Source organism: Apium graveolens, chromosome 6 (assembly GCF_009905375.1).
Source record: "Apium graveolens cultivar Ventura chromosome 6, ASM990537v1, whole genome shotgun sequence".
Taxonomy (NCBI): domain Eukaryota; kingdom Viridiplantae; phylum Streptophyta; class Magnoliopsida; order Apiales; family Apiaceae; genus Apium; species Apium graveolens.
In genome coordinates, this window is record NC_133652.1 from 22,030,076 (window position 1) to 22,049,918 (window position 19,843).

Sequence of the window (19,843 nt, forward strand, 5' to 3'; positions counted from 1 at the left end):
GATAGACTGCGATCAACGGATGCTTCATTATGAACTTCAACGGATGATGCACTTTGTCTTTCAACGGATGCTGCATTCTGTGCATTATCCAAAGGCAGATTCTGAATTCTTCTTGAGATGCCTTCTTCATCATTCTCACTTTCACTATCATCACAGTATATCTCAATGTTGTCAAATTTGAGTCCTTCATGATGTCCCTCATCCGTTAGTCCATTAATCTTTTTATCATCAAACACAACATGTACAGATTCCATGACAATGTTGGTTCTTAGATTGTAGACCCTATATGATTTTCCAGCAGAATAACCAACAAATATTCCTTCATCAGCCTTTGCATCAAACTTCCCTTTGTGATCAGATTGATTCCTTAAGATGTAGCATTTGCAACCAAAGACATGTAGAAAGTTTAAAGTTGGTTTTCTTCTCTTGAATAATTGATAGGGAGTCATGCATTTTGCCTGATTGATTAGAGAAATATTCTGAGTGTAACATGCACAGTTAACAACCTCAGCCCAAAAATAAGTTGGGAGTTTTGACTCTTCAAGCATTGTCCTTGCAGCTTCAATTAGTGATCTGTTCTTCCTTTCCACCACACCATTTTGTTGTGGAGTTCTTGGAGCTGAGAACTCATGCATGATCCCACTTTCTTCACAGAACAACTTCATGGTTGAATTCTTGAACTCAGTTCCATTGTCACTCCTAATATTTCTTACTTTGAAATCAGGATGATTGTTGACTTGCTTGATATGATTGATGATGATTTCACTAGCTTCATCCTTTGATTCAAGAAAATAAACCCATGAAAACTTTGAGAAATCATCTACAATCACTAGGCAGTATCTTTTCCTTGAAATTGACAATACATTGACTGGTCCAAAAAGATCCATGTGTAGAAGTTGTAGTGGTTCATCAATTGCAGATTCAAGTTTCTTACTGAATGATACTTTCTTTTGCTTTTCTTTCTGACAAGCATCACACAGCCCATCCCTTGTGAATTCCACTAGAGGCATTCCTCTAACTAAGTCCTTTTTGACTAGATCATTCATTGTCTTGAAATTCAAATGGGACAGCTTCTTGTGCCATAGCCAACTTTCAACTGGACTTGCTTTGCTGAGAAGACAAGTTATGGATTCTGCATCTGTAGAGTTGAAATGAGCTAAGTACACATTCCCTTTTCTAACTCCAGTTAGAACCACTTTATTGTCCTTTTTACTTGTGACAATACAGGCTTCAGAATTGAAGGAAACAGTATTCCCTCTGTCACATAGTTGACTGATGCTCAATAAATTATGTTTGAGACCATCAACCAATGCAACTTCATCAATGATGACATTTTCTTTTGAAATCAAGCCATATCCCATAGTGAATCCTTTGCTGTCATCTCCAAAGGTTATGCTAGGGCCATCTCTTTCCTTAAACTCTGTGAGCAGGGTGAAATCTCCTATCATGTGTCTTGAACAACCACTGTCCAAGTACCATAGATTTCTTCTTTGTCCCTGCACACAACAAAATCAATCAAGTTGATTTTGGTACCCAAGTTTCCTTGGGTCCAGCCTTGTTAGTCTTTTTCCTAGACTTCATTCCTCCTGCATCTTTTGACTTAGGTAACTTTGGGTCACCCTTGGTCTCAGATGTGGTTGGTTGAAGTGTAGGGTTAGTCACAGAATCATTTAACACATTTGTTTGAATTTGATAAGGCATAGGTTGTGCATACATGTTATTCCACATAGGCATATTGTATGGCATTTGAGGCATACTAAATGCAGTAAAATAAGGATTGTTAATATATGGCATGTTTGCAAAATGTGCATGGGGATTCTGGTGAGACATAACAGACATAGCATGCAGAGGTGACATAGACATTTTAGGCATGGAGGGATTTGAAGGCATGGGAGCATTTTTAACAGATTTGCAATTATCAGATAGGTGATTAACACTTTTACAATGCACACAGCTTTTTCTAGGAGCATACCTATTAGGTGTGTAATTGTTATGTTTATTAATCCCTACCTTCCCATTTCTTTTAGATTTTCTTTTAGTTTCCTTCTTATCCTCAACCAACTTAAGCCTATCTTTTAGCTGATCTAAAGTCATGTGTCCTATATTCACCTTACTGACATCTCTGGATGTGCTAGCTCCTTCTTTGACAAAGTTCTTGAGAGTTGAATATAGGACTTGACAAAGTTCTTTGACAAAGTTATTTTTAAAAGAACTTGCCTATTTTAATTGATGAGCCTTCAACGGATGCTCCTTTTCTTCCTTCAACGGATAACTTTCATCTTCCGTTGATTCCACATCCGTTGAAAATCCATCAATTAATTCTAACTCCTTTTTGTTTTTCTTCCAGGCATCCTCACAGAATGATTCAATTCCCCGAACCTTTGCAATCTGAGCACTAACATCCCTAGATGTTTTCCAGGCCTTGATTACCTCTTGCTCACTTTCTAACTGTGTAGAAAGAATTTCTACTTTCTTAACAACTTCTGCTAGTTCACTCTCAACAATCAAGCATTTAAGTTTCATATTTTCAAGCTCAATTACCTGATCCTCTAACATAGCATTCCTATCACTTAAAAACACATTATTCTCCTTGATCCTAGTGTTTTCTTTTGCTAGTGATTTAAGGGAAACACACAAATGATATAATTCATTGGTCATATCATTTATGGCTTCATTGCATTCATGTTTAGAAAGCTGAGAGAGATCAGTAGTAATTACCTGGTTGCTTGATAAACTAGTTTCATTTTCATCAGAATTAGCCATCAGGGCTAGGTTGACATATTCCACATCATCATCTTCATTTACCCCATCTGCTGTCCAATCATCTTGAGTGAGAAAAGCTCTTTCCTTTTGTTTGAGCAAATCAAAATACTTCTTTTTGTAATCAACTTGCTCAAATTTCTTTTTCTCAGAATTTGGCTTCCTACACTCACTTGCAAAGTGTCCACTAATGCCACAGTTGTAACATTTGAACTTTGATTTGTCCACCATATTTTTGTTTGGCTTAGTGAACTTTGTGTTTTTCCTGAACTTCATTTTTGCAAACCTCCTGGACAGAAAGGCCAAATGTTCTTCAATATCATCAGATTCATCCTGACTGGAATTATCTTCATCCTCAACAACTTGCTCTTTACCCTTGCTTGATTCTGATTTGCTTGTGCCAATTTTGAGACTTGGCATTGTCTTTTCCTCATTCCTGGCTTCCATCTTCTCACTGTCAGCTACAAGAGCAACTGTTCCTCCTTTTCTCTTTCCCTTTTCCAACAGCTCATCCTGCTCCATTTCAAGTTCATAAGTCTTCAGAATTCCATATAATCTTTCAAGTGTGGAGTTCTTATAATCTTGAGAATTTCTCAAAGAGACAGTCATGGGCTTCCACTCCTTTGGCAGAGACCTAAGAAATTTTAAGTTGGAATCCTTGACTTGGTACACTCTACCATACAGCTTCAATCCATTCAACAGCTTCTGAAACCTGTTGAAGGTATCATTTAGTGATTCACCTTCTTCAAAGTGAAAATATTCATACTGTTGAATAAGAAGCTGCATCTTGTTTTCTCTGACCTGCTCAGTACCTTCACAGATGATTTGTACAGTATCCCAAACTTCCTTTGCAGTTTGGCTATTGATGACATTATCAAACATATCTTGATCTAAGCCATTAAACAAAATGTTAATGGCTCTCTTATCCTTGCGGATTTCTTCCATGTCTTCAATAGTCCATTCTAATTTTGGCTTGGCAATGGACTGTCCAACATCAACTGTTGCAGTAGCAGCTGTGGCTACTTTGTGAGGGATGTGAGGACCATTTTCAATACAGTTGATGTAGCTTTCATCTTGAGAAAGAAGATGTAAATACATCTTCACTTTCCAGTGATGATAATTATCTTTTTCCAGGACTGGGATCTTTACACCAATATCCTTCCTATTCATGATGTTAGCAGGAGGATTCTTCTGTGCACTCATGATGTTAGCATAATAGATCTTTAAACTCTTTGTATGTTAAGAGCTTGCTCTGATACCAATTGTTATTCCCAGTGGACTAACAATGAGATTTACAGAAGGGGGGTTGAATGTAAATCTCAAAACTTTTTCAAGTTTTGAGCAGTTTCTAAGGCTGAGTGTTTGAGTGATCAAATGTGTGTGAATTGCTTGAAGCTGATGCAGACAGATATATATTCAAACACAAATGTAATGAACACAAAGAACTTAAAAACTTTTCTGGTGGATTTGTTGTTCCACCAGAGATGTGTTATTTCAGAAAATCTGTGATTCAAAGAATTAAATCACAGCTGCTTCCTAGTACAAACTAGATGCTTTCCTCTTTTGATATTTCTAAACAGCTCAATGAAAATTCATATCTAATTACTAGCTGCTACTTGGTTTATATATCACCAAGTTTACAAGTGAAGACAACCTGTAAAATACAATTGAAAAGATTCTTCACATGTTTCTTCTTCATTTCTCTATCCAATGCAATCTAGGATAATCTGTAAATCTTTGAATACTTCCTTGTTTGCATCAGAATGGAAATGCTGCATTTTCTTGATTCCTCCTAGAGGCTTCCACATTCCAGTATGTCTCTGTCAACCCATGTGCCTCTGTCAGCTTGTGAATTGACACTATCAACTGCTAATGAACTAAGCATCCGTTGAAGCTTTTATACGTTGATGCCTTATCCATTGAGGCTTTATCCGTTGAAGCTTTATCCGTTGATGCATTATCAGTTGAAGTCTTTATCCGTTGAAGCACTTATCCGTTGATGGATATTATCCGTTGAAGCATTAGTGACATCCGTTGAAGCTTTGTTTCTTATCCGTTGAAGGTCTTCAATATCCGTTGACACTTCTTCACTTATACAAAATTACAAGGCATGAAATATTTACAATTAGCCCTCCTATTTGTACATCCATTAGTAGTCAACATGACTGATTATTTCCTAACAACATCTAAGAATTACAGCTTGATACCAGAGAGTGAAATGTGCTACAATACTAAACTTATTGCTAAGTAAAGCTACTCCTTCAACGGATAGCCAAGATGGTCTTATCCGTTGAGGCTACAAACACTAGATTTCTACTTAAGTGTTTTGCTTAACTTATCATCAAACTAATACACATATTCCTAACAGCTCCACATAGAGGCTTGGTGAATATATCTACTACTTGCTATTCTATTGGAACAAAGACCAATTCCACTGTACCAGCCTCTACATGTTCCCTTATGAAATGGTACCTGATACTGTGCTTAGTTATTGAATGCTGCACTGGAATTCCTGTCATTGCAATAGCACTTTGATTATCACAATATATAGGAATAGAAGAATAGTCTAACCCATAATCCAGCAGCTGATTTTTCATCCATAGAATCTGAGCACAACAGTTTCCTACAGCAATGTATTCTGCTTCTGCAGTTGATGTGGAAATTGACTTTTGTTTCTTACTATACCAAGAAACCAATTTTCCACCAAAAAATTGGCAGCTTCCAGAAGTACTTTTCTTGTCTATTTTGCATCCTCTGTAGTTAGTTATATATACTGAAGAACCAATATTTAAATCTAATTTGGTTGCAGTGGCCATGGGAGTTGATGCGTCGAGCAGTCTTGCATTCCAAATCTTTTGAGTAAATTCCAGGTGTATTTGGATTGATTTATGAAGATCCCTTCATCAGTCTATTTAACTTGTAACCCCAGAAAATAACTCAATTCTCCCATCATACTCATTTGATACCTGGACAGGCCCTTGGAGCTTACTTAGTCCATAGAGTGCTTTATCCCGTAAGTAGACATGATCTAGATATTTTGGATCAATGAACCCTGGAGGTTGTTCAACATAAACTTCCTCTTCAAGTTCTCCAATTAGAAATTCACTCTTCACATCCATTTGGAACACCTTAAACTTCTTGTGAGCAGCATAGACAAGAAAGATTCTTATTGCCTCTAGTCTTGCAACTGGAGCAAATATCTCATCATAATCAATGTCTTCTTGTTGTGAGTAACCCTTTGCAACCATTCTTGCTTTATTCCTTGTGATAATTCCCTCACTGTCAGTTTTGTTTCTGAACACCCACTTTGTGCTAACTACAAATCTATTCTTTGGTCTTGGCACAAGAGTCTAGACTTTGTTCCTTTCAAATTCATTTAGTTCCTTTCAAATTCATTTATTTCCTCTTGCATTGCTGTGACCCAGTCAGCATCTTGCAAAGCTTCTTCAACCTTCTTAGGTTCAGTTTGAGATAGAAGAGAATGGTAGAGACATTCATTCTGAGTTGTTTTTCTTGTTCTTACTCTACTGTCAGGGTTTCCAATGATTAAGTCAGGTGTGTGTGACTTAGACCATTTTTTTGCAGATGGAAGTTGACTCCTTGAAGATGAACCTCCCCCTTGATCCATGAACTCTCTGTTATTTCTTTAATTTATACCACTATTATTTCTGATGCTCCCTCTGAATCAGTGTTCTCATTGTTATCAGTATTTGACTCATCAAAATTTGTGGAAGATGAGTCTGATGATCTTTCTACTGATGTTTCTTGAGTTGAATCACTTGTAGTAGTCTCTGGATTTGAGTCATGTTGCTCCCCCTCAACATACGCTTCAGTGTTAGAAGAATTTCCATTGTTCTGTGAAATCTCAGAGTTTTGAGTGATATCAAGATTTACTGTATCCGAGTCAGGACTTAAAAATTCAGCATAAGGTACTTCATTTTAAAATCTCAATTTGTCATGGTCATATGCATCTTCTAGACCTGTTATCTTCTTGTCATCAAAAAATACCTGTATAGATTCATAACTGTTCTTGTTCTCAGATTGTAAACTCTGAAGGCTTTTGTAGATAATCGATATCCCACAAAAATTCCTTCATCAGCTTTCAGATCAAATTTGGTCAGCTGCTCCAGATGAGTTTTGAGACCAAAACACTTACAACCAAAAATATGAAAGTAATTCAAATTTGGATTCTTTCCCTTCACCATCTCAAATGGTGTTTTTCCATGATTGTTGATCAATGTTACATTTTGTGTAAAGCAAGCAGTTTGCACAGCCTCAGCCCAGAAGTAGGTAGGCAATCTTGCTTCCTCTAGCATGGTTCTTGCATCTTCTATCATAGTTCTTTTCTTTCTTTCAACAACTCCATTATGTTATGGAGTTCCAGGAGCAGAAAACTCTTGTTTTATCCCCTTGAGTTTGCAGAACTCTTCCATAGAGCTATTCTTGAATTCAATTCCATTATCACTTCTGATGATCTTCACTTTGTATGTTGATCCTTTATCCAGCACCCTCACATGATCAAGAAGAATGGATGGAGATTCATCCTTGGTGTGCTAAAAACACACATATGTGTATCTTGTATATTCATTAACAATTACGAGTGCATACCTCTTCTTGGCAGTTGACATAACATTCACTGGACCAAAGAGATCAACATGAAGTAGATGATATGGTTCAAGAATGGAGGATTCAGCTTTACTCTTGAAAAATATCTTCCTTTGCTTGGCTCTCTGGCATGAATCACATAAGCCATCAGGAGTCAACACTGCATTGGGCAATCCTCTCACAAGTGCATTGATATTGTTGAACTTGAGATGAGAAAGTCTTTTATGCCAGTTCCAGCTGTCTTCCACAGATGCTCTACTCAGTAGACAAACTTTTGAATTATCAATTCTTGTGTAGACCCTGGCTTTCATATAAACTACCATGTCTTACACTAGTCAATATAATCTTTCCATCACACTTACTGACAATTTCACAATGCTCCTTATAAAAATTGACATGATAACCTCTGTCACAAAGTTGACTCACACTGATCAGATTATGCTTGAGTCCCGCAACTAGAGCTATATTTTCAATTATGACGTTTCCAATTTTAATTTTACCATATCCCAAGATTTTTCCTAAGTTGCCATCTCCATAAGAAACGCTTGGGCCAGCCTTCTACTCAAATTCTGATAGCAGGGATTTATAACCAGTCATGTGTCCTGAGCACCCACTGTCCAAGACTAGAGCATTCCTCCTGTCACCCTGCAATCATTAATTTGAATCAGTCAGTGTTTTTAAGGACCCAGACTTGCTGGGATTCTTTGTCCTTTATAAGTTTATTAACATATGCAGCAAAAGACTTTTTATCAGAGTTTATGTTAGCATCCTTACTATCAGTATTTATACATGCAGAAACAGATTTTGCTTTAATTAAAGAGGGTTTCAGTTTATAATAATCATTATACAAACTGTGATACTCTTTACATGTATAACTAGAATGACAAACACTACAACAATGAAAACAAGGACTATGTGGTTTATATCTAATTGTTTTATTCCTAAACTCTGATTTGGAAGAAACATCATTTATCTTTTTATTCTTCTTGCAAGAGTTAACAAGATCATTAGTGCTACCACAGTTTGAACAGGTCTTTCTAGGTGCATTAGGCGGAGTTACATAATTTCCATTCTTATTTAACACCTACCTTGACATTCCTATTTTTCCTAGACCTTTTCCTCTTGTCTTTCGTGTGTAGATCCTTCAGCTTTTTCTTAAGCTGTTTCTGAGTCATTGAACCAATATTTACTGATTTTGTGTGAACTTGTTCACTCTTATCAGTAATTAAGTTTGATCTAGGTGCTGAGGTTGTACCTTCCTCATGGATTGACTTAACTGTATTAGTAATAGGATTAAACTTAATGGTCTTTATTTGTACCTTGTTCAGTTTGACCTTGCTATCAGTTTTTATTGGTTCTATTCTCTCAGTTCCTTTTCCACTTTTCTTATCAGAATTAGATCTAGCTGAATATCATAATCCTGATCCCCAAAATCTATTCTCTAGAATTTCCTGAGTTGACTTTTCTGAGTTAGTCCAAAGTTTAATGACTTCTTTTTCTTTTTCTAGCTCCTTCTCTAGATAAGCATATTTTTCTAACAAATTTTCCTTAACATAAACAACATTATCTCTTTCTTTTTGATTTTTTAGCATGGAAAGCAACTCAATTTCTAGGTGATCATTCCTTTTCTTTAACACATACTTTTCACTCTTGATTCTATTATTCTCTAAGGTTTGATCCCTAAAACTAACATGCAGAGACTTAAGAAATAATCTTAATTCATAGATAGCATTAGTATCAATAGCAAGAGTAGCCTGAGGTACCTTTAATTCAACATTGTCATCCTCAGTATCAGCCTTTGTCATGGGAGCATAATTGACTCCATTATCTGAATCTGATGAATCATCCCAGCTTCTCTTCCTTGAGATCAAGGCTTGTTTCTTCTCAGCTCTGGGTTTTCTACAGTCAGCTGCAAAGTGTCCAATTCGATCATAGTTGTAATATCTCTCTTTTGACTTGTCAAATTTTTCAGATCTGGATTCCTTCCCATCAATATTTCTCCTGTTGTTCCTCTTATCAGAGTTTGAGGAACTAGAACTGTTAGGTCCCAATTTGTTTGTAGAAGGGGGGGGGGGTTGAATGCAAACAATACCGTTTAGTCGAATAAAATGCAGAATAAAATTGTGAAACAAAATTCAAGTTAAATAAAACTTTTATTAAACTTGAAAGGTGTTACAACTACGGTATCGGTTACAAGGGATTAATCTCAAATCAATTATTACAAATCTAGAATAAATTCGACATGAACTTTTTCTATTTTTGTAATTAAAAGATCAAATGCTAAATGCGATTTGAGATTAAGTTCTAGGGATTTTAATCCGCTAGATTGATACACAAGAACAAGATAAGTATTTCTAGTTGATTGGATTTAACTTTACAATCTAGAAATTGATCTTGAAGTTGCAGATGAGATGAAATATTTTTCTGCTCCTTTTTCTTTTGTTCTTGAGTTTTTGTTCTGTTTTTTCGATAGTGAAATAATAGACTTCTGCTCCTTTTTATCAAACAGCCGAATGTAAACATGTACTGGCATGACAATCTCTTTGGCTAGCAAGACTTTCGGTATGACAAAATTTACAACTAGCAAGACAATTAAAATGAGCTAGCAAGACTTTCGGTATGACTATTGATTGTCATACCGATTGTCATATTAGTTCAAATAAATTGTCTTGCTGAATTAATAACAGATTTTAATCTAAACAGAAATTCTAATAAGACAATTAAATGTATTGGCATGACTTTCGGTATGACTATCAATTGTCATACCGATTGTCATACTAGTTCAAATGAATTGTCTTGCTGAATTTAAGCAGATTTTAAACCAATTAAAATCTTGTAAATCCTTAATATTAATTCTAAATTAATTAATCAATTTAATTCAATTAATCAATAAATTAATCTTTGCAGATATAATTTATTTTCTTAATTAAATTATATGACTTAATTAATTAATAGAGAATTAATACTACCCTGAGCATCATCCATTCTTCTGACAATCTTCTGAAAGTCACTGAGACTTATGAATCAATTCCGCCACTTCAATGCTGACACTCGATGTACTGTCTGGTTCATGAGTGACTAACTTCCGTGACGTTTCTTCATGTTTTGACTTTGATATTCTGATTGAATCCTTGTAATAAATGATACCCTGACGAGATCTCTGTCACTTGATTAAATCCACGATCTTGATTTATATCACTGAGGCATGATCAAATTCTTGAACTTCTTCCAGTGAATCTTCAAGTCTGCAGATGAACAATGTTTCTTTATTCTTTGACAGATGTTACTTTGTGAGATCTCTCTGATGATAGATCCACTATTTACTTATTACATTCTTATTTGAGTTGAGTTAAATACTCGAATAAACGAGTAGGCTATGACATATGCCATTCAATCTCCCCCTATTTGCTTGTTAGACAATAACAATAAATACCTAGAGGATAACTCAACTAACAAATAAGAAAAAGATATAAACAGTAATGTAAAGTAAATAGCAGAAAAGTTCTGGATTATATTTAACATTTTCCAGATTCCAAATGAAATTTACAAGTGAATACAAGATAGATGTTCCTCTAGCCTGAACATATAACTACATTAGACTATCTTGATTCATAAAGCTCTAATCATATTACATTGAGTTTTGAGCTAATTGACTTCAGTTGTCTTCTCTTCTGACTTCACCTTCTTCTAAATCTTGAAGCAATTCCTTGTCAAAGACACGATCCTTTTCTGAAGTGAAGCTTGCTGGTCTGACTGGTTGAACTCCAACTGACTTCAGCTTATTCTTGAGTTGATTGTACCTTTTAACATTCTTTTCACAATAAGCTTGAATCAAGTCAGCAGCTTGAGTCTTCAACATGGATGAATATCCAGCAGTTCTCAAATGATGTTCCATCCAGACCAGATGCTTAGCTGAGTAGTCTTTAAGAGATTGTACATCTAGCTGACAGATTTGAAGACAATCAGACTTAAAGAATCTCACCTGATGAGGATTGTTGACCACTTGAGGACTAGCCCTGCTGGCAAACTCTTTAAGCCTTTCTCGAAGAACTTCATTCAATTCTGAGCTTCTTTTGACTTTGTTTAAAAGAACCCAAATCTCTGACAAAGAACGATTCTCAAATAGATGAAGTGACACCTTGAATGATCCTTCACTCTAACAATATACAAAAATGCTCATCTCATTTAGGGATCTATCAAAAGCAGTTGTGATCCTTGAGACTTCAGTCTTGATAGCATTCATGTACATGTCATTGTTAGGATTTGAGATTTCCAGCTTGTCAAGAAGATGTAAGAACTGCCTATCATTGTTAGTGCTCAGCTGAGGCATATCAAGTACTCTCCTAGCTTCATCCCATTTTTCACCAATCTTTAGTCTGACATCTCTTCTCCTTTCTTGAGCCTTAATGTCATGAAGACGTTGCTTTTGAAGAGTTTCTGTTCTTTGAATGTCTTTTCTCATGTCAATGATCTGAGAGACCTTCTTGAGTTCAGCTTCTTTTCTTTTCATCTCTGACTGCTCCTTCTGAAATTCTTTCTCAAACATAGGATCCACTTGAGCTTCTTCTTCCCATTCTCCAAAATCACTTTCCTCTTCAGCTTCAAATAACCCATCTTTATCTTCCTGAACTGGTTCAGTGGGAATGTCAAAAATATCAAAGTCATCCTGTTCTCCACTGTAGTAGACATCATCAGCCTTTCCTTTGTTTCCAGCAGAGGTATCTTTTTCTTTCCCTTTGGCACTACTCCCTTTCTTCTCCCCCTTAGTTGAGGGATCCTCTACTGACTTTCCTTTGGAACCTCCATCACCTCCAGAGCCTGATCCTCCACCAGACGGTCCTTCAAAATAAGTTCTTTGTTCTTCATTAGGGCAATGAGAATTCTTGATCATGAAATATAGGTGCTTCATCCCTTCATTGAGATGTTCCATGCCCGTCTCTATCTTTAGAAATCTTGAGGAGTCCAGTGAATGATTCATCTCAACGAGGTCTTCAAGAGAAGTCATTCTTGTGTGTAGAGAGCAGAAGTTGGATATGTCATCAGCTGATAAAGTTGGAGTGTCCTGAATAGAATTGAGCTTTGGTATTACAGTGGTCTTTAGATCTGAGATGTCATTCCTTATGATTGCAAGCTGATTGTTGACAGAGGTGGAAGAAGAAGACCGTTCAACCACTTGTGCTTTGAATGCTTGAGCTTCAGCTTGGCTTTTAGCAAGTTCTTCTTTTAGGGCAGCAATCTGAGCTAACAGGTTTACAGTATCAGTGTCTGTGTGTGCTCTCACCTGAATTTCACTCGTGTTTGGTTCACTCACCTCACGTGCATATGTTTCTCTCAATATAATTGCTCGTGAGGAGTCTTCCTGTTGCTGTTCTTCTGTACCTGCATTAAAAATCACCCTAGCCTCTTCAAGAGAGGTCAGTGGTGGTGCAATGGGAATTCGCGAGTCCCGATCCTCAGTCAATACTATCAAATCTTTTGGAATAGATGTCTGAATTGCTTCAGGGATAGATTGACCGAGTTGCCCTCCACTTTCTCCAGATAAATCTGCGAGTGGAGAATCCCATAAGGGAGCCAGAGGTGTTGGATCTGGGAGGGGAGAAAATGACTCTATTAAAGATGGCGGAGAGTCAGATTTTCCCTCTGAAGCATGTGACTGCTCTTCTGCCGTAACTATGGAAGGCACTGTAACCGACTCTACGTGCACTCCTCGCTGTGTGTCCTGAGTATGATCTGGGGAAGTGTATGGTTCCATTGTGAGTAATGGAATTGTGCTTGACTCAGTACAAGATGCCATGGCCCTATGACGAATTTCAATAGATGCATCCTGTTGAGAGAATGCCTCTAGTAACTGTTCATTGGCCATTTCAAAGTCCATGTCCTGTTGGGAGGACAAGGATGGGCTTTCAGATGCCTCAGAATATGTTCTTCTTTTCTTAGGAGGAGGCAGAGCTGAGGGTTCACTCATATTTAACAATGTACTACTTCCTAGTAATCTTCTGGGTAACATTTTAGACAGTGGGGGAGAGGTTGAGATAGAATGTGACTCTGTGTTTGGCTCTATGACCTGGGATTGAAGCTGTGGTTCTACAACTTTATGGTCAGCCCTATCAACCACTGGGGGTTTTTCAACAGAAGTAGGAAGGGAGTGAGAGTGAGGAATTACTACCTGTAATGGAAGAGCATCTGATGTTTGAGGAGCCTGGGTGGCTTGAACCACTGGAGGTTGAGGTTGCTGTTCATGGCCGGGAAGATTGAAAATAGGTAAAGGAATATAAGTGGCCATGAAAGCAGATACAAGTACTGGAACTTGCATGAATTTGAAGGTTGTGTCTTGGCGAGTGTAAATCTTTTGGCTAACTGGAGGGGGTTCGGTTACTGCAGAGTTAGCAAAAAGGGCTTTGTGTTCAGGTGTGAGAAGATGATCTGCTATAAGCATGAGAAAATGAGCATAGTAACATGATACCCTACGATTTGTAGAATGATCACGTAAAGCAGAAGTTAGACGTCTCAAGAGAATGGGAAAAAGTAGTTTGCCAAAATTGATCCTTTGATTGAAAACAACCGCCAGACCAATATACTGCAGAGTGGAAGTGATGTTATGAAAATTGGATTTTGTGCAGTTGGCAAACACTTTGGAAAGTGTATCGAAGAAAATATCCCATTCAGACACCAAATTTGATTTAGAAAGTTTGGTTAAATTGATCACCCCCTGATAGTGAATAGCATTGAAAAAATTTGTGATATCATTTTCAGAGGGTAAATTACAGAAATTGTCTAGTGGAAAATTTAACGCACGATTGACGACTGTTTCATCAACTACATACTGTGTGTTTGCGACGATGAATGAAAAAGATTTTGAATCATCGGCCACAGTAGAGGTTGTGCAAATCAGTCTAAGTAGATCGACGTTTAAAATCACATTTGATTTAATAGCAGAGCTAACAATCGAATGGTCATTTAAAAATCTAATCCATGGCTTAAATTTTTCAACATCACATTTTTCCGGATTAAAATAACCAACCTGATTATGCGCGACAATTTGGAAATTGAGAGCCATTTAAAATAATAATAAGACACACGCTTTTCAGAATTTTAAGAATAATATTAAGAAAATTCGAATTAATTAAATTAATTTAATAATTCGAATTAAATTAATTATAATCGAAAAATTTAGACAGAAATGTATCTCGTTAAAATTCTTAACTCACAAACGCAGTTTTGAAAAACCAAAAGACACAAATCAGAAATTAAAATAAAAATAAAAAGTTCAAAATCAACAAACAGAAATTGAATTTGAAGGGGCAAACTGATATATATAAAAAAAATTTTGAAAATTTTGACAGCACTCCTGTATGTATATATATGTAAGTATATATCACAGGAGTGAAGATTCAGTTTGCTGAGTAAAAACTCGAGCAAGGAAGGAAGCAGTTCGAAGAGAGAGAAGAGAGAAACTGAAGACAAAAACTGTTCGAATTTTTTTTGAGAAGAAATGAACTGTTGAAAATGGTTTAAAACAAAACAAACAAACTCCTTTATATGACAGCTGGTATGACAATCCTGGATTGTCATACCGATTGTCATACCAGGCAAAAGAAGGAAAAGAAAAAATCAACAGAAATAAAGGAAATAACAAAATAAACACTGAGTATATATAACTGGTATGACAATCTGATAGTCATACCGATTGTCATACCAGTATAAAATAAAAGAATATATATATATATATATTGTTTATAACTGGCAAGACAATTGATAGTCATACCGATTGTCTTGCCAGTATAAACTATACTGAAAAACACTAATATGACAATTATATAGCGAAATGACTTTCAGCAAGACAATTTCAATTGTCTTGCCGATTGTCATTTTAGTAGAAATACAATCAAATATGTACAGACTCTATAAATGTACTGAAATTATATTACAAAATGGTAAAACTGAAATACAGACCTATAATATTTACAGAAACAAAGACAATATATCAGAATTTATTATTTTTTATTCCAAAAATAGATTTCTATTGAATTTTAGCAAATAAAATTCATAGAAAAATATTTTTAGAGGAAATAAAATATTCTGAGATATTTTAAATTAACAAGTAGGGAAAATAAAAATAGATAAGATAATATATATTACATAGAAATAAGCAAGAAATATGATAAAATGATAAAATAAATTTGCAAATAAATTTTTCATTTATGAAAAATTCATTTGTAAATTCATTCAAGAACAGATCACAGATATTAACTAAATTAATCACTAAAACTATTCAACATGCCCAATTTACCAACTAATCTGGTAAATGTGGATTCGTCAAGTGGTTTAGTGAAAATATCTGCTATTTGTTCTTCTGTTGGAACAAAAAATAGTTCAACAGTACCATTCATGACGTGCTCTCTAATAAAATGATACCTGATGTCAATGTGCTTTGTCCTCGAGTGCTGCACAGGGTTGTTGGTGATGGCTATTGCACTTGTATTGTCACATAAAATAGGAATCTTGTTCAATACAGAGCCATAGTCTCGTAGTTGGTTCCTAATCCACAAGATCTGAGCACAGCAGCTTCCAGCAGCAATATATTCAGCCTCGGCCGTTGAGTTGGAAACTGTTTGCTGTTTCTTGCTGTACCATGAGACTAGCCTGCTTCCTAGGAATTGACAACTTCCTGAGGTGCTTTTCCTATCAACAACACTTCCTGCGTAATCTGAATCTGTATATCCAACAAGGTTAAAACCAGATTCTTTAGGGTACCAAATACCTAGATTTGGTGTTCCCTTAAGATATCTTAAGATTCGTTTAACAGCAACGAGATGAATATCTCTAGGATCCGCTTGGAACCTTGCACATAAACATGTAGCATACATAATATCTGGTCTACTTGCAGTAAGATAGAGTAACGAGCCAATCATACCTCTGTAGCTTGTGACATCTACCTTAATAGAGTTTTCACTTGGTCCAAGCTTGACAGCTGTAGTTGATGGAGTCCTTGCTGATGCAGAATCCTCTAGATTGTACTTTTTGAGGAGTTCCTTGAGATACTTGGATTGACAAATAAATGTTCCATCTAACCTTTGATTTACTTGTAATCCAAGAAAGAACTTCAGCTCTCCCATCATGCTCATTTCAAACTTGCTGTGCATTAACTTAGCAAATCTCTTACAGAGATTATCATTAGTAGACCCAAATATTATATCATCCACATAGACTTGGACTAATATAGTATCCTTCTTATGTGTTTTAGAAAAGAGAGTTTTGTCTATGACACCTCTAATAAAGCTATTTTCAATAAGAAATTCAGAGAGAGTGTCATACCATTTTCTTGGAGACTGTTTTAGCCCATAGATAGCCTTGAAAAGAAAGAAGACAAAATCCAAATGACCTGGATCTTCAAAACCAGGAGGTTGCTCTACATATACCTCTTCATCCAGCTTTCCATTCAGAAAGGCGCTCTTGACATCCATTTGATAAACTTTAAAGTTTGAAAATGCTGCGAATGCCAGAAATATCCTGATGGCCTCAAGTCTAGCCACTGGAGCATAGGTTTCATCATAATCAATGCCTTCAACTTAAGAATACCCTTTTGCTACCAGTCTTGCCTTATTTCTTGTAACCACACCATCTTCATCTAGTTTATTCCTGAATACCCACCTAGTACCAACAGCTTTCTTGTGTGTAGGTCTAGGTACTAGTTTCCAGACTTGTTGACTTTCAAACTGATTGAGCTCATCTTGCATAGCAATCACCCAATCTGGATCAGTCAGTGCTTCTTCAATTTTCTTAGGTTCCATCTCAGAAAGAAATCCTGAGAACAGACACTCATTTTGAGTAGCACGTCTAGTTCTGACTCCAACATCTGGATCACCAATAATCAACTCAAAAGGGTGAGCTTTATTCCAGACAGTCTGTCTTGGAAGATTTGATCTTGATGATTCGCCTTGAAATTCATTGTGATGTTGTGTCCTACTAGATGATCCTTCAGCATCTCCCCCTGAGTTGTTGCCATGTTGACTTGAAGATTCTCCGTCAGTAGCAGTGGTATCTCCATTGTTGCCAAAGTTTCCATCACTATTCCCTTGAGTATCATCAGGATTAACAGGTTCTTCACCAGCAACAACCTCAGGTACTTGACCATGTTCTGATTCTGAATCTGACGTATCATCAAACTTCAGTTTCTCAGAAGGATCTTCAGTTTGGATACTAGGGAGTTTAGTGTCATCAAATGTAACATTGACACTTTCAGTTACTTTGTGTTGATCAATGATATACACTCTATATGATCTTCTTCCATATCCAACAAAAATACCCTCATATGCCTTTGCCTCGAACTTACCACGACGATCATCTCCATCCTTGAGCACAAAACATCTGGCACCAAATACATGAAAGTATTTGATAGAAGGTTTCTGTTCATTCAAAATCTCATAAGGAGTTTTAATGAAGTCTTTGTTGATTAGAGTTAGATTCTGAGTATAACATACAGTATTGACAGCTTCAGCCCAAAAGTACATTGGAAGACCTGATTCACTTAACATCGTTCTTGCAGCTTCAATCAATGTACGATTCTTCCTTTCTACCACTCCATTTTGCTGAGGGGTTCTAGGAGCTGAAAATTGTCTGGTAATCCCTTTGTCTGTACAGAATCCATTGAGAAGTGCATTCTTGAATTCTGTCCCATTATCTGACCTTATTGCTCTAACAGGGACGTTAGAATCTAACTCAATCATCTTGATATGATCAATCACAACTTGTGGTGTTTCATCCTTAGAGTGAAGAAATAAAACCCATGTATACTTAGAATAGTCATCAACTATCACAAGACAGTAACACTTCTTTGACATAGAAAGGATATTAACTGGACCAAATAAATCCATGTGCAATAATTGCAGAACACCAGTTATGGAAGATGTGTCAGTGCCTTTGTGACTTGCTTTCTTTGACTTTCCTTTCTGGCAAGCCTCACATAGTCCTTCTGGAGAGAATTCCAGCTGAGGCAGACCTCTTACCAATTCTCTTTTGACAAGAGAATTCATTGTTTTGAAATTGAGATGAGAAAGTCTCTTGTGTCATAGCCAACTCTCATCTGACGATGCCTTTGCATAGAAACAATTGACTTCAAGATTGCTTCCAGAGTTCATGTCAGCTACGAACAGATTTCCTTTCCGGATTCCCATTAAGGAGGGTTTTTCACTTTTCTTGTGCAGAATCTGACACTTCAGCTTGTCGAATAAAACATTGTAGCCGTTGTCACAGAACTGACTAATGCTAAGCAGATTGTGTTCAAGTCCTTGCCCAACATATACATTTTCAATGATAACATTTCCAGCTAGCAAACAGCCATATCCCTCCGTTAAACCTTTGCTGTTATCTCCAAAGGTAACCACTGGGCCAGCTTTCTCAACCACATTTGATAGCAGGGCTCTATCTCCGGTCATATGTCTTGACGATCCGCTGTCAAGAATCCACACTACCGGTTGTACCTGTTTAATGCCCTCTTTTCTTGACGATGAGGTGCTTGCATTACTAGCCATGAGAGCAAGATTCCCAACTTCTTCATCTTCACTGTCAGTATCATCCCAGCTTCTTCCCTTTGCCAGGTACGCCCTTTCAGATTTACTCTTCTGATTAGAATCGTAAGAGTTCTTCCTAGCTTGTTTTGGCTTCCTGCATTCTGTGGCAAAGTGTCCCAACTCATTACAGTTGAAGCATCGAATGGTGCTTCGATCAACCATCCCTGTTTTATACCCACCACTGCTGGTGTTAGAGGATGAAGATCCACCTTTCAGGAATCTGTTGTAGTTGGACTTGTACTTGAACTTGGGATTCCTTTTGAATCTGACATTTGAGAATCTCTTGACAATCAGGGCCATTGACTCATCCTCCAATTGCTCCAGTTCTTCCAAGGAATAATAATCATCTCCTGATTGATTTGTAGTAGGAGAATCAAATTCTGCTACTATCACATTATCTTCAACCTTGGAAGACTGTACCATTCTTTCTGACTGTTGAGATTGTTGTTGATATTGTGGTTGTTGTTGTTGTTCATCAGCTACTAGAGCAGTAGACGTGCTGACCACTCTTCCTTTCCCGTAAACTTCCTTCTGCTGAATCTGCTCCAACTCATAAGTCTTTAACACACCATAGAGCCTTTCCAAAGAAATCTCACTCAGATCTCTTGCTTCTCTTATGGCAGTGATTCTATGTTCGAGATGAGTTGGCAGTATTAAAAGGAACTTTTTGTTGACCTCCCTGATGGAATAGTATTTACCATTAATGTTCAGGTTGTTGATCAATGCATTGTACCTCTCAAACACTTCAGTGATTCCTTCTCCTGGATTGGATTTAAAGTATTCATACTCAGAGGTTAGGATTTCTAGTTTGTTCTCCCTAACTTCCTCTGTGCCTTCATTAATAATCTCAATAGTTTCCCAGATATGTTTGGAATCTTTACAATTCATCACATGTCTATTCATCAGGG